The following is a 12,032-nucleotide window of genomic DNA, read 5'->3' on the forward strand; positions in this document are numbered from 1 at the left end:
GTCCTAAGCAATGAAGTCAGCTGAAAATTGCTTCATCTTTTATGCATAAATCTTATTTGTTGCAGTCAGAGATTGCGAGGAGCAGGGAAGTTGTCTAGTCCTCCATTTTGTTGGTCATTTTTCTTTGTCACTTATTTGCCGGAGTTGGGGAGTGAAGGGATGTATGGATTTGATTGTTACCTTCATTTGGCCATCATGTAATATTAGCGACTTGACAGGGTCCCCTTTTGAAGGCTCGTTGTCCCATTACCTTTCCTGAAGAAGAGCATGCTCTTTCTTGTATGTGAATCTTAGGAACTGGATTGGCTCCAGGGGTGTACCAGAGACAACTCACAGCATCTGGTAAAAACCAATTGTCAAGTTTTCAGTGTGAGCATTTACACCAAAAATATTGGCAAATGCCACAAACCAAGACTTGATCTTGTTGATTTTCTAGACTTAAGAAAATGACAGAGAAAAGATTAGTGATGCAAATTAAAAAAGCTTTGTCATGGGTAAACCCCTCTCCCCAAGAGCTGATTGTTAAATATTTTACTAGCACAGCCATGGCTAGCTCACACCAAACTTCTCATGATGCTACGAAGTAGCAATTCAGTCATAGATTCTGATCACCTTTAAGGTAAGAGGCCTTGGATATAGCAAAAAGTTTATAAATTTTATTTGAGATTTAAGTAATGATATTGATGTTTACCTTTCCATAAACAGTATTTCATTCATATCACAAGCCTTAATTTAGTGCTAGGTATCCATAAACATGGAAAGGATGAGAAGGACTTCAATATGACTGAATTTCATTGCTGCAAAACCACTCTGGACACAAACACACTCTAGAAATCACATGGTCCCAAACAACAGGAAGTCAAAAGGAACAAAATATCAATGATTTCAAAGGAAATAGAAACCTTGAGTCTTCCATGGTGCCCCAGGCATAAATCTATAACCATGCCTCCCTGATCCTTATATCACAATTGGAGAAAAATCTGTTTTCATATTGTTTCTTATCTGTTACAGAGACTTCTTTTGTCTTGACTTAGCTTTTCTTGTATATTCAGAACATCAAAGACCAGCACTGAATTTATTATGAAGGGTGATCCCTTTCAGTCTGGTATCTCTTAATGAAAAGTCTTTAGTAAAAGAGTGGGTGTTGTATTTTATTTTAACCCCCCAAAATACTGAATCTAAGATGCCTGAGCAGGCAAGTGGATATTTTAAGAAAAAAAGCCTTTGATTTCCTGTCCTTCATTTCCCAAATCTGTGCCTAATTGTCTGGGCTTCCATCCCGGGACAAGGAAAACTCATTCTAAATCATTGGTACTCCAGTGTAACTGAAGAGTGTTGAAAGGGAATTGGGGACAAGATTGTGCATTTGGTTAGAGAATGGAAGGGAAAAAGAAGGCTGTGTAAGACAGACAGAAATGTGGGAAAAGGAGATCCTTTTCACCTTTTTTTCTTTTGCCTTCCTATTTATCCATTAGGGGGGATTTCTTTTTTTGGGGGGGAGCTTTTTCTTAATTCCTTCAAGATCAAAACTAGAGCATTTGGACCTAGAGTTAAATTATTTTGTTTCCTGTCCCCACAGACATTGTTAATCAGCAATGGTTATTGGAATGCGCCATATTTACATATTATTTCAATATTTACAAATCAAATTGTCTCATTTGATCACGACAGTAACACTAGAAATTAGTTAAGTTTTGCTATCCTCATTTTACAACATAAACTGAGAGTCAGAAAAAAGTAAGTAATGTGCCCAGAGTTACACGGCTGCCAAGTCACGGTGCCGAAATGGAACCCAGACTTTAATTATGCCATAGTCAAGGCACATTCCACTTGGCCTTGAAAGTGAAATAAGTCAGAAATGAACATCAGGGGAAACCTTAATAAGTAAGTTAAAGATTCATAGGAATTCAACTTAGAACCTAGAAGGAACCTGGAAACATTTAGACCAAATTCCTCATCTTCCAAGTGAGAAAAACTGATTCTCAGTGAGGTTAAATGAATAGTCTAAAATGGCTTAACTGCCTCAAAGTCCCAGAATCAATATTTTACTCTTCAGATGACAACATGGGGTTGGTCTATCTATTTTATAGGAGCTCCTACTATATCAGAATTAGACCCAAATCTTCTGAATCTCAATCTCTGTCCTTACAAAAACCATACCTTGATTAGGAAGAAAATGGGGAGACTCAGTCCTAGCCCTTTGGCTTGGTGATGAGGAGGTTTGTCCAATGCGTTTATGCACAGGTGTTTGCTAAGGGGTTCAAGATTGTTCCTTCTTCCTTCCCTCCTTCTCTTCCTTCCTTCCTTCCTTCCTTCCTTCCTTCCTTCCTTCCTTCCTTCCTTCCTTCCTTCCTCTGAAGGCACAAACCCCTCCTTCCAATGCTACTTAATGCCCCTATGATCTCAGAGATCACATGGTCCAGATGTCAGATCTTTGACAAAGGTTTTTTTTTTTTTGAGGGGGGGAGAGGATGAGGGAAGAATGTTCCTATGGTGCAGCAATAGGTTAACCCACATAATAACTTCTATAAGGAGGCCTTCTGAGTATGACTCTTCATATGAATAGAAATGTCGACTATCTAGGCATTGGCAATGCCTCACCCACACAGCAGTTTTCAAAAATTAAGAACAATTTTACCAAGCTAAAGCAGGGAAAATCACTTCTGACAGTCCATTTGCACAACTTTTGGCTGCAGAGTTAATTCATTTTCCTCAATAAAGAAAGCAAACAGTATCACTAGGTACTGAAGTATCACTTCTCACATACAAACACCCACATTCTTTCAAGAGAAAGATCAGACACATTCACTTGCTACACAGCAGAATGGGATTGGGGAAGTCGATCTTTTAAAAAAAATGTCATGTTTTAGCCAAGAGATTTTTTTTAAATGAATCCTATTGTGGAGGAAAGTAAATCTAACCCTTGTTAATTAGTAGAGTTTTATTAATTATTGGATATTTCTTAATACTGAATTACTAATTTACTTTTTTAGTGTGTTTTGTAATTCATTTTGTGGAGCATTTTAAGTTTTCAAAGTCCTCCACCTCCTTTAAATCCTTTGATATATATGACAGCCTTGTGGGATGGATGTTTTTCTTTCCTTCCTTTTATTTCTCCTCCCTCTGTCCCTCCTTTCTTTCTTTCTTTCTTTCTTTCTTCCTTCCTTTCTTTCTTTCTTTCTTTCTTTCTTTCTTTCTTTCTTTCTTTCTTTCTTTCTTTCTTTCTTTCTTTCTTTCTTTCTTTCTTTCTTTCTTTCTTTCTTTCTTTCTCTCTTTCTCTCTTTCTCTCTTTCTCTCATTCTCTCTTTTTCTCTTTCTTTTTTCCCTGACTGAGATATCAATGCTTTATGATACTCCTGGTGAAGAACTTCCTCTTTAAATCTACACTTTCCCTGCAATTTCTAGTCCTAGAAAGTTGCCAGAGTTCTTAAAAGATTAAGTGACTTGCCCAAGATCAAACAACCTTTATGTGTCAGAAGTGTAATGTCTGTCCCTGTCTCATGAGGAATGGAAGGAAGATGAAGAAGGAGGGGAAAATGAGAGGGAGAGACCAAGACAGTAAGAGACACTCTACATGTAGAGTGAAAGAGAGGAGAAAGACAGAAGGGAGGGAGAAGGAAAGATGGAGAAAAAGAGAAAAGATTGTCTTTTGTTTCCTTCCATTGAATATTAGTAGCAGTTGGCAAAGATAAGACTTGAGGGGGATGGGAAATATTCAACAGAAGAGTTCCCAAATTTGAAATGTATGCATATCTTTGGAATGTCAGGTTTCTCATTCAGAGACCTCTTTTGATCTCCTCTTTCTTTTAATTAAAATTCTTTCTATAATATTCTGACCTATGAGCTTGAAAACAGGGAATCCAGCTTGGCATAACAGAAGGTTTCTTTACATTTCTTAGATGGTAGCTCCAATTCAAAAAAGTTTAAAAAAAAATCCTTCCCAATGTGGTAGGAACCTTTGGGGACATGATCTTATCTCTGATGAAAGGGTTATGCCTGTGAGGCCATCTGTGATCATTCTTTGAAACATCTAACTCCATGATCATAAAGGAAGAATAGAAAGAGAAAGGGAGAAGCATGTACTGCCTGGGTACAGGGAGGCCAAAAAGGTTAGGGGATATTTCCTTAGATAATGTGGGGTGTGAGTAAACAATTATTCAAACTAGGAAAAGGGGGTTAGAGGAGGCTGCCAATTCAACTTCATTCTTCTATGAACTGGTTAAAGGAGGGAAGAATACACCCACATATGAACACACACACACACACACACACACACACACACACACACACACACACATCGTTGGTTACAAAAATACATGGACAATGTTCTTCAGGCCCGAACATGATCATAGAACCAGAGTATGGCCAGTGATCTTTGACCAGGTCTGGCCTAGATATTTGAACTGTTTCTTGAGTGCATCTCCTAAAGTAAGTCGCCATTAGTCTCAGGAGTTTCTAGAAGGATAGGAGAAACCTAATCCTTGGCTGACATGTTGGCATCATATGTGATGCTTCAAGAATGGCAGGTGTCAGACAGAGAAAAACCAAGAGGCCTGCCAGGGGGCCCTAGAGAGTCTCTGTTTAATGTTCTCCACATGTTAAAAATGGAAAATCCATCTGTGCCAGTACATGAATGCTTGAGGGCACTGTATAATCACTTTGGGGGGAAGGGCATGAGAGGCACATTCAAAATTATATCTTTAGTACAATGTAAAAAGAAAATGAGGAGATTTTCAGCTGTATGCAAGGCTAATAAATGATACTGCAAAAAATGGCAGTTGGCTGTGCCATGGCCTGCTGGTGCATGAATTGTGTTAGGTATGTTCACTGCTTTGAGGACCTTTGGATGATGGAGCTTTTTTTTTTTTTCAGAACCTCTGGCCAGCTTAACGAATGAATCAACTTCCCAGTTCCTCACAATCAATTAAAAAAAGTGGATCAGGAAATGAAAAAGAAAGAGAAACTAGTAATAGTTGGGGGGAGGATGAAAGTCACTGCTAGAGGCCTCCATGTGGCTAGTGCATGACTGTGGGAGTAGAGGAAGAAGGCTGCTGGCGAAACAAGTCTATCCCTTGAAGGCCTCATGCTCAGATGCTGCTATTCCCACTTCCATTAGAATTGAGAAGGTTGGAGTCCAAGGAACAAGAGATCAAGTACTAAGGCAATCCACTTGACAGTCTTAATATCAGTGCAGGAATGTTGGCTTTTTACCTGCTGAATACACCCAAGAAAGGAAGCAGCACTCATATTCCCAAAGCTACATGGTAACACGTAGGCAGCAGAAAGAGGGAGAGGGCAAAAAGACTGGGGATATTCCTTGCTCCTGATGGGCACTAACACGAACATCTGTTGCCCCAAAGGAACCTGTTAAGGTAACAAGGAGACAGGATCATGAAAATGTAAGAAAGTGGTGCCAGTGTAGGTAGGTCGATACCATCAGCATATTGCATCCCAACAGCTATGACCCGAATCCATCAGTGGCATATAACTGTGGTAGATGCACCCAAATTTAATCAGATTATGATTAGGCATATGTGATGATTTTCAATATCTCAGGGTTATTTGATCATAGATTGAGGAGGGAGAAGGACTTTGGAAGCCATCAAGTCCAAATCTTTCATTGTAAATATGAGGAACTGAGTCACACCTGATCAGTAGCTAGTAAGGGACAACATTCTATCCACTGAACCATGCTTCCTCTAATGTGGGCTGTCACCACAGCTGCCTGCAGGTATAGACAAATACACCATGTTCTGGGGAGAATAGTAGGTGACTGACAAAATGCATGCATATTTTGTTTTTTTTTAGTTTACTGCACAGGGAAATAGCATATTGTCTGATCTATACTTAGCATGAACATATTTTATGGGAAAATTCCCTATGATATTTGATGTAATCTGCCTAATCTTCAGGTATTTCACCTATTTGGACAGGGGAGCAGTACCAGTGATAACTTAGCTCTCACAACCCTCCCAAAGAGCCTTTTACTGAGCAGTCCTGGCATCTTCAAATGCTTTTTTTAATTTAATTTTACAGATGAGGAAACTGAGATTCAGAGGGTTTATGTGACTTTGCCTAGGTGCCACAGACAGCAAGTAATTGTTCAAGAATTCAGACCCAGGGCCTCTGGATTTCAAGGGTAGGACTGAATTTAGTACACCACATTGCCTCCTGGCAGAGGTTCTAACTCCTCATTGTAACTGGTTTCTGTAGATAAATGCAGCCTATCGTCTCCCCTGCCCCACACCCAATGCCTTAAAAATTGATGAACCCTGGAAGCTCAGCATATTTATAAGTTGGGGTCTATTTATGTCATTTCTTAAAACTATCTTTAAAAAAACTGATTTTTCTCTTAATGTTAGCAGATGATACATTAGCAACAACAATATTATCTTTATGACTACACAAAGGTTATTTTGTAATGCAACAGAGAATTCCCAAGTCATTTGTTGTTTTGCTTTTTTCTCCCCTAGGAAAGAAAACATTCCTTTAAGGCAATTTCAGAAAGATCATTAATTTAGTTAGGTAAGGAAACTTATTAATTGGGCTAATTACGGAAACAAGTTTGGCTTACTACAAGTTACAAAGAAATTTTCTGTGACTGATTTTGTTTATTGATATTTTGAGGGTCAATATGGATAGACAGCTAGGTGGTCATGCACTTTTCACGTTTATGTTACTGATATAGAGCCAGAACAGGACACTGAGATTTCAAGTAACTGCTCCCATTTCTATCTTTTTCCTTCCCTCTCCTTTTCCTTCTTTTCTCCTTTTATGTTAGGGGACTTTAATACTCATGGACATGTTCCTTCAAACTCTATAATCAGCCATTTCTTCAACCTCCTCACATCCCATGACCTTCATTTCATCTCGCCCCCATATAGAAAAGCAAACATCCACACCCACAAGTGTAGTACTCCCTATCTAGAAACTCTTCTTACCATGACAGCTCTCCCTGTGATTCACCCCTCCCATTACTTGCTTTCCCCCTTCCTTAAGGCCTCTAATGCTTCCACTTCTCCATATTTCTGAGGTCATTATTCATGCTTATTTAGTTTTCCTCCCTCTTGAATCTTAACCCAATAATGAGCCGTTTCAACTCTCCCGTTCAATCTTGTGCCCCCACCCTCCACCCTGCCTTGTGTTCTTTGCTTTCCAAACTTCAGTTCTGTATCACTCCTATTATCCTCACCTATTACTCAGAAACTGCTGAACTCAATTAGAGGAAATCCCCCAATCATGCTGACGGAGAATACCCTGAACTCATGTTCACTGACCTTCCACCAGACCTACTTTCACTGAAGCACTGCAGTCCTTTTAGACCTCCCTCAATGACTGCCTTTCTCACATCTGATAGAAATTAATTCAAACCACCTGGATTTTTGTAATACCGCTCTCATTTCACCTCCACTCTATCTGACCACTTCTTTTATGTCTCCTCTGCTAGATCATTATTTGCTTAATCAATGCTTGTTTGATTAACTGAAAATATTTTGCTTCTTCTTTTTTTTTTTGACTAGGCAATGGGGTTAAATGATTTGCTCAGGGTCACACAGCTAGTAAGTGTTATGGGTCTGAGGCCGGATTTGAACTCAGGTCCTCCTGAATCCAGGGCTGATGCTCTATGCACTGCACCAGCTAGCTGCCCCTAAAATGTCCATCTCCTCTATCCTTTTTTGTTTTTTTTCTTTTTGTTTGTGTTTTTTAGGCTTGCCCAGGGTCACACAGCTAGTAAGTGTCAAGTGTTTGGTCTGAGGCCAGATTTGAAATCAGGTCCTCCTGACTTCAGGGCTAGTGCTCTTTCCACTGCGCCACCTAGCTTCCCCTTGCTTCTTTTCCATTTAAAAAGGTACCTTTTGCCCAGCCTGCTTTCATTGTTTGGTGGTCCTGTGGATCAGTTCTATCAAATGAACCAAGGTTGACTGTCTAGGCGGAGTGCTTCATGCATATTAGGTACTTAAAAATATCATTGTTCTTGACTCTCTCTAGCAACGCTGATTCCTTTAGGGCTAAGGAAAAGATGACTTGAAAGGTACCAGGGATAATTCTGAGCTTGTTATTGTGCATTATAATAGTAAGAACAAAATTTATCCAGAATTCCACAGTGTTTTATACGTTACATAGCACTTTCCCCCCTTACGTAACAGATGATGTAAGGCAATGGAAAAAAAAAATGACAGATTTGGGTGTAGGGGACCTGCGTTCAAATCCTGTCTCTGCCACTTGGTATCTTTATGACTCTGGGGGAGACACTTAATGTCTTTGGGCCTCATTTCTTCTGGTGTAAGATGAGGGTTTAGACCAGATGACCAACAGCCTCTCTTCCATTTCTAAATCTATGATCACATGAATTCTGTGGAGTGAAAGTCAGTAAGATACAGAGAAAAAGTCCAGCATCTTTCATTAGAAGACTTCAGTTTGAGTCGTGGCTATTCTCCTTACTACTTGTAGGACTTTGGGCATATTCTTTCACCTAACTGACTTGGTTTTCCTCATCGGTAGAATGAGGGAATTGATAAAGAATGGATCCAAATATATAAGAATTGGAGCCATTCATCATTAGCTAAATGGCCTAAGTTCTAAATAGGCAATTCTCAAAGGAAGTTATCTAAATGTTCAATGCTCCAAATCACTAATATTTAAAGAAATGCAAACTAAAACAGCTCTAAAGATTCTCCCACACATTATGTTGGCAAAGATAACTTAAAAAAAAAGGAAAATAATGAATATTGCAGGCACAGTATGAAAAACAGTTACATTTGTGCATTGCTGGTTGAGCTGCAAATTGGTTCAGCATTTCTGGAAAACAATTTGAATTCATGACCCAAAAGTCATTAAAATGTGCATATATAAGGGGCAGCTAGGTGGCAAAGCAGGTAGACCATCGGCCCTGGAGTCAGTAGGACCTGAGTTCAAATCCAACCTTTGACACTTGACACTTAGTAACTTTGTGACCCTGGACAAGCCACTTAACCCTGATTACCTGGGAGGGTGTATGCATAAATAACAAAACTGCTTCTAGGTTAATACCACAAATGAGACAAATAATGTAGAAAAATATTTATATGTACAAAAATACTTATGGCAGAGCAGTTTGTCAAGTAGAACTGGAAACTAAGGGAGAAGCCATCTGTTGGGGAATGGCTGAACAAATTAGGGTGTGTGAACCCAATGGGATGCTATGGTGCTCTAAGAAAAGATTAAAAAGATGGTTTCAAAGAAACCTTGGAAGACTTCTGTGAACTGATATAGAGTGAGGTGAACAACTCCAGGGAACAATTTATTCAGTAATGTCATTGTGCAGACAAAGAATTTGGAAAGACCACTCTCTGATTAGAATGTAATCTCCTTGTACTCACCATCACAACTCAGCACCGGAATATTGTAGGCACTCACTAAATATTTACTGATTGAGTGATCAATGCAATGACCATCCAGGACACTGGAGAACTGATGGAGAAGGATGCTATCCACCTCATGAGAGAAGGGTGATCGATACAAGGTTCTGTAAGAGACATACTAATTTATTTTTTTGAATAAGGCAAATGTGTTGATTTGCTTTACTTGACTATGCTTACTTGTTATAACCATTGCATGTTTCCTTTCTTTAGAATGTTTTGGGGGAGTGGCATTTGGAAGTGAGGTGAGGATAAGTGATTGTGTCGCCAATCACAAAATTAAGAAAAGAGGTAAGAAGGCCATTGAAGCATTTTAAAAATGCACAGGATGGAACAGAAGAAAAATCAGCAGGGAACAGAGAAATTAGCAGCTTTGAAAGTAGCATGTGGAATTAATTATGTAATTTAAATAAAGTAAGCCATATGTAATAGAAAGCTACCTTTTCCCACACATAATCCTATATTTTCTTCTACTTTTCATGCATAAATATTCCATCTTTCTTGATTTTGAGGGGTATTTGTTTCTTTTTTTTATTTTCATTCATTCATTCAACCACTTATTTATTTATTTTTAGCATTCATTTTTAAAATTTAGTTCCAAATTCTTTCCCTCTCTTCCACCCCTCCCTCATCCATTAAAAAGGCAAGCAATATGATTTCAATTATATGTGTGGATTCATGCAAAACGTATTTCCATATTATTCATGTTAAAAAAATAAAAAGAAAGAAGAATAAATTAAATGAAAAAAATATTCAGTATCCACTCAAACTTCATCATTTCTCTCTCTCTGAAAGTGGAGAGCATTTTTCTACATAGGTCCTTTGGAATTGTCTTGATCAAAGAAGCCAAATCATTTGCAATTCACCATCATTACAATATTGATTTTACTGTGTACAATGTTCTTCTGGTTCTGCTCACTTCATATTGTATCAATTCATTTAAGTCTTCCCAGGTTTTTCTGAAATCATCCCCCTTGTCATTTCTTATATCACAGTTGTATTCCATTACAATCATACACTACAATTTGTTCAGCCATTACCCAATTGATGGGCATCTCCTTGATTCCCAATTCTTTGCTACCAAAACAAAACAAAGTAACAACAACAAAAAATCTGCTATAAATATATTTGTACAAATAATTTATTTTCCCTTTTCTTTTGTATGCATATATATTAGTGGTATTGCTGGGTAAAAGAATATGAACAGTTTTATAGCCCTTTGAGCATAGTTTTAAATTGTTCTTCATAATGGTTGGACCAGTTCACAACTCCACCAACAGTGCATTAGTGTCCTGATGTTTCCACATCTCCTCCAGCATTTGTCATTTTCCTTTTCTGTTACGTTAGTAATCTGATGGAGTGAGGTGGTACCTCAGAGTTATTTAAATTTCCACTTTTCTAATCATTAGTGATTTAGAGCATTTTTTTCATGTGACTGATAGTATTAATTTCTTCCTTTGAAAAGTGCCTGTTTCATCCCTTCACCCTTCGGAGCCAACATGGGTCACGTTCGGACCAAGATCATGAAGAAGGTGTCGCAAGTCATTGTCGAGAAGTACTATACCCGCCTGGGCAATGACTTCCACACCAACAAGCGCTTGTGCAAGGAGATCGCCATCATCCCCAGCAAGAAGCTCCATAACAAGATGGCAGGCTATGTTACTCATCTGATGAAGAGGATCCAGAGAGGATCCTGTGAGAGGTATCTCCATCAAACTGCAGGACGAGGAAAGAAAAAGGAGAGAAAACTACATCCCTGAGGTGCCTGCTTTGGATCAGGAAATCATTGAAGTGGACCCTGATACCAAAGAAATGTTGAAATTCCTGGACTTTGGCAGTTTGTCCAACCAGCAAGTTACCCAGCCCATGGTTGGAATGAACTTCAAAACACCAAGAGGAGCTGTCTAATATTTACTTCTGCTTTCTTTCCAATAAACTTGGAACCCCCCCCCCCCAAAAAAAGTGCCTGTTTCAAACCAAACACTTGACACTTACTAGCTGTGTGACTCTGGGCAAGTCACTTAAATCCAATTGCCTAAAAAATAAAAAAAAGTGCCTGTTCTTATCCATTGACCATTTATCAACTGAGGAATGGCTCTTTTTTTTTCAATAAATTTGGCTCAGTTCTCTTTATATTTGAGAAATGAGGTTTTTGTTAGAGAAACTTGCTATAAATTACCTTCCATTTCTGCCCCCTCCCTTGTTTCCCTTCTAATTTTGGTTGTATTGATTTTGTTTGTTGAAAAAATGTTAAGTTTAACATGATCAAAATTATCTGTTTTATTCCTGTGATCCTCTCTATGTCTTATGTGGTTACACACCCCTCCCTTTTCCCTAAATCTGGCAGGTAAAATTCTCTATGCTCCCCTAATTTGATTATATCATTTTTTTTAATCATGATTCCATTTCATCCTTCTCTAGGTATATGATGTGAAATGGTCTACGAGGGGTGTTCTTTAAGGTCAAAATTTTAAAATAAAACAAAATGGGAGTGTTGGCCAATGGCTTCTAAGGTTTCTTCCAGCTCTAAATCTATGATTCAATAATCCAGTTTTACAGAAGAGGAAACCGAATCTTAGGGAGATCAAGGGACTTGTCCAGTGTTACACAGGCAGTGAGTAGCAGCATCAGAAT

The 12,032-nt window shown here is 38.6% G+C and overlaps 1 pseudogene; it reads left to right on the forward strand.

The window, feature by feature from the left end:
- The first annotated feature begins 10,897 nt into the window (after window positions 1-10,897).
- LOC114033278 lies at window positions 10,898-11,306 on the forward strand (annotated as a pseudogene).
- The last annotated feature ends 726 nt before the right edge of the window (window positions 11,307-12,032 follow it).

This window comes from Vombatus ursinus, unplaced genomic scaffold (genome assembly GCF_900497805.2).
Source record: "Vombatus ursinus unplaced genomic scaffold, bare-nosed wombat genome assembly UNPS02006874.1, whole genome shotgun sequence".
NCBI classification, from domain to species: domain Eukaryota; kingdom Metazoa; phylum Chordata; class Mammalia; order Diprotodontia; family Vombatidae; genus Vombatus; species Vombatus ursinus.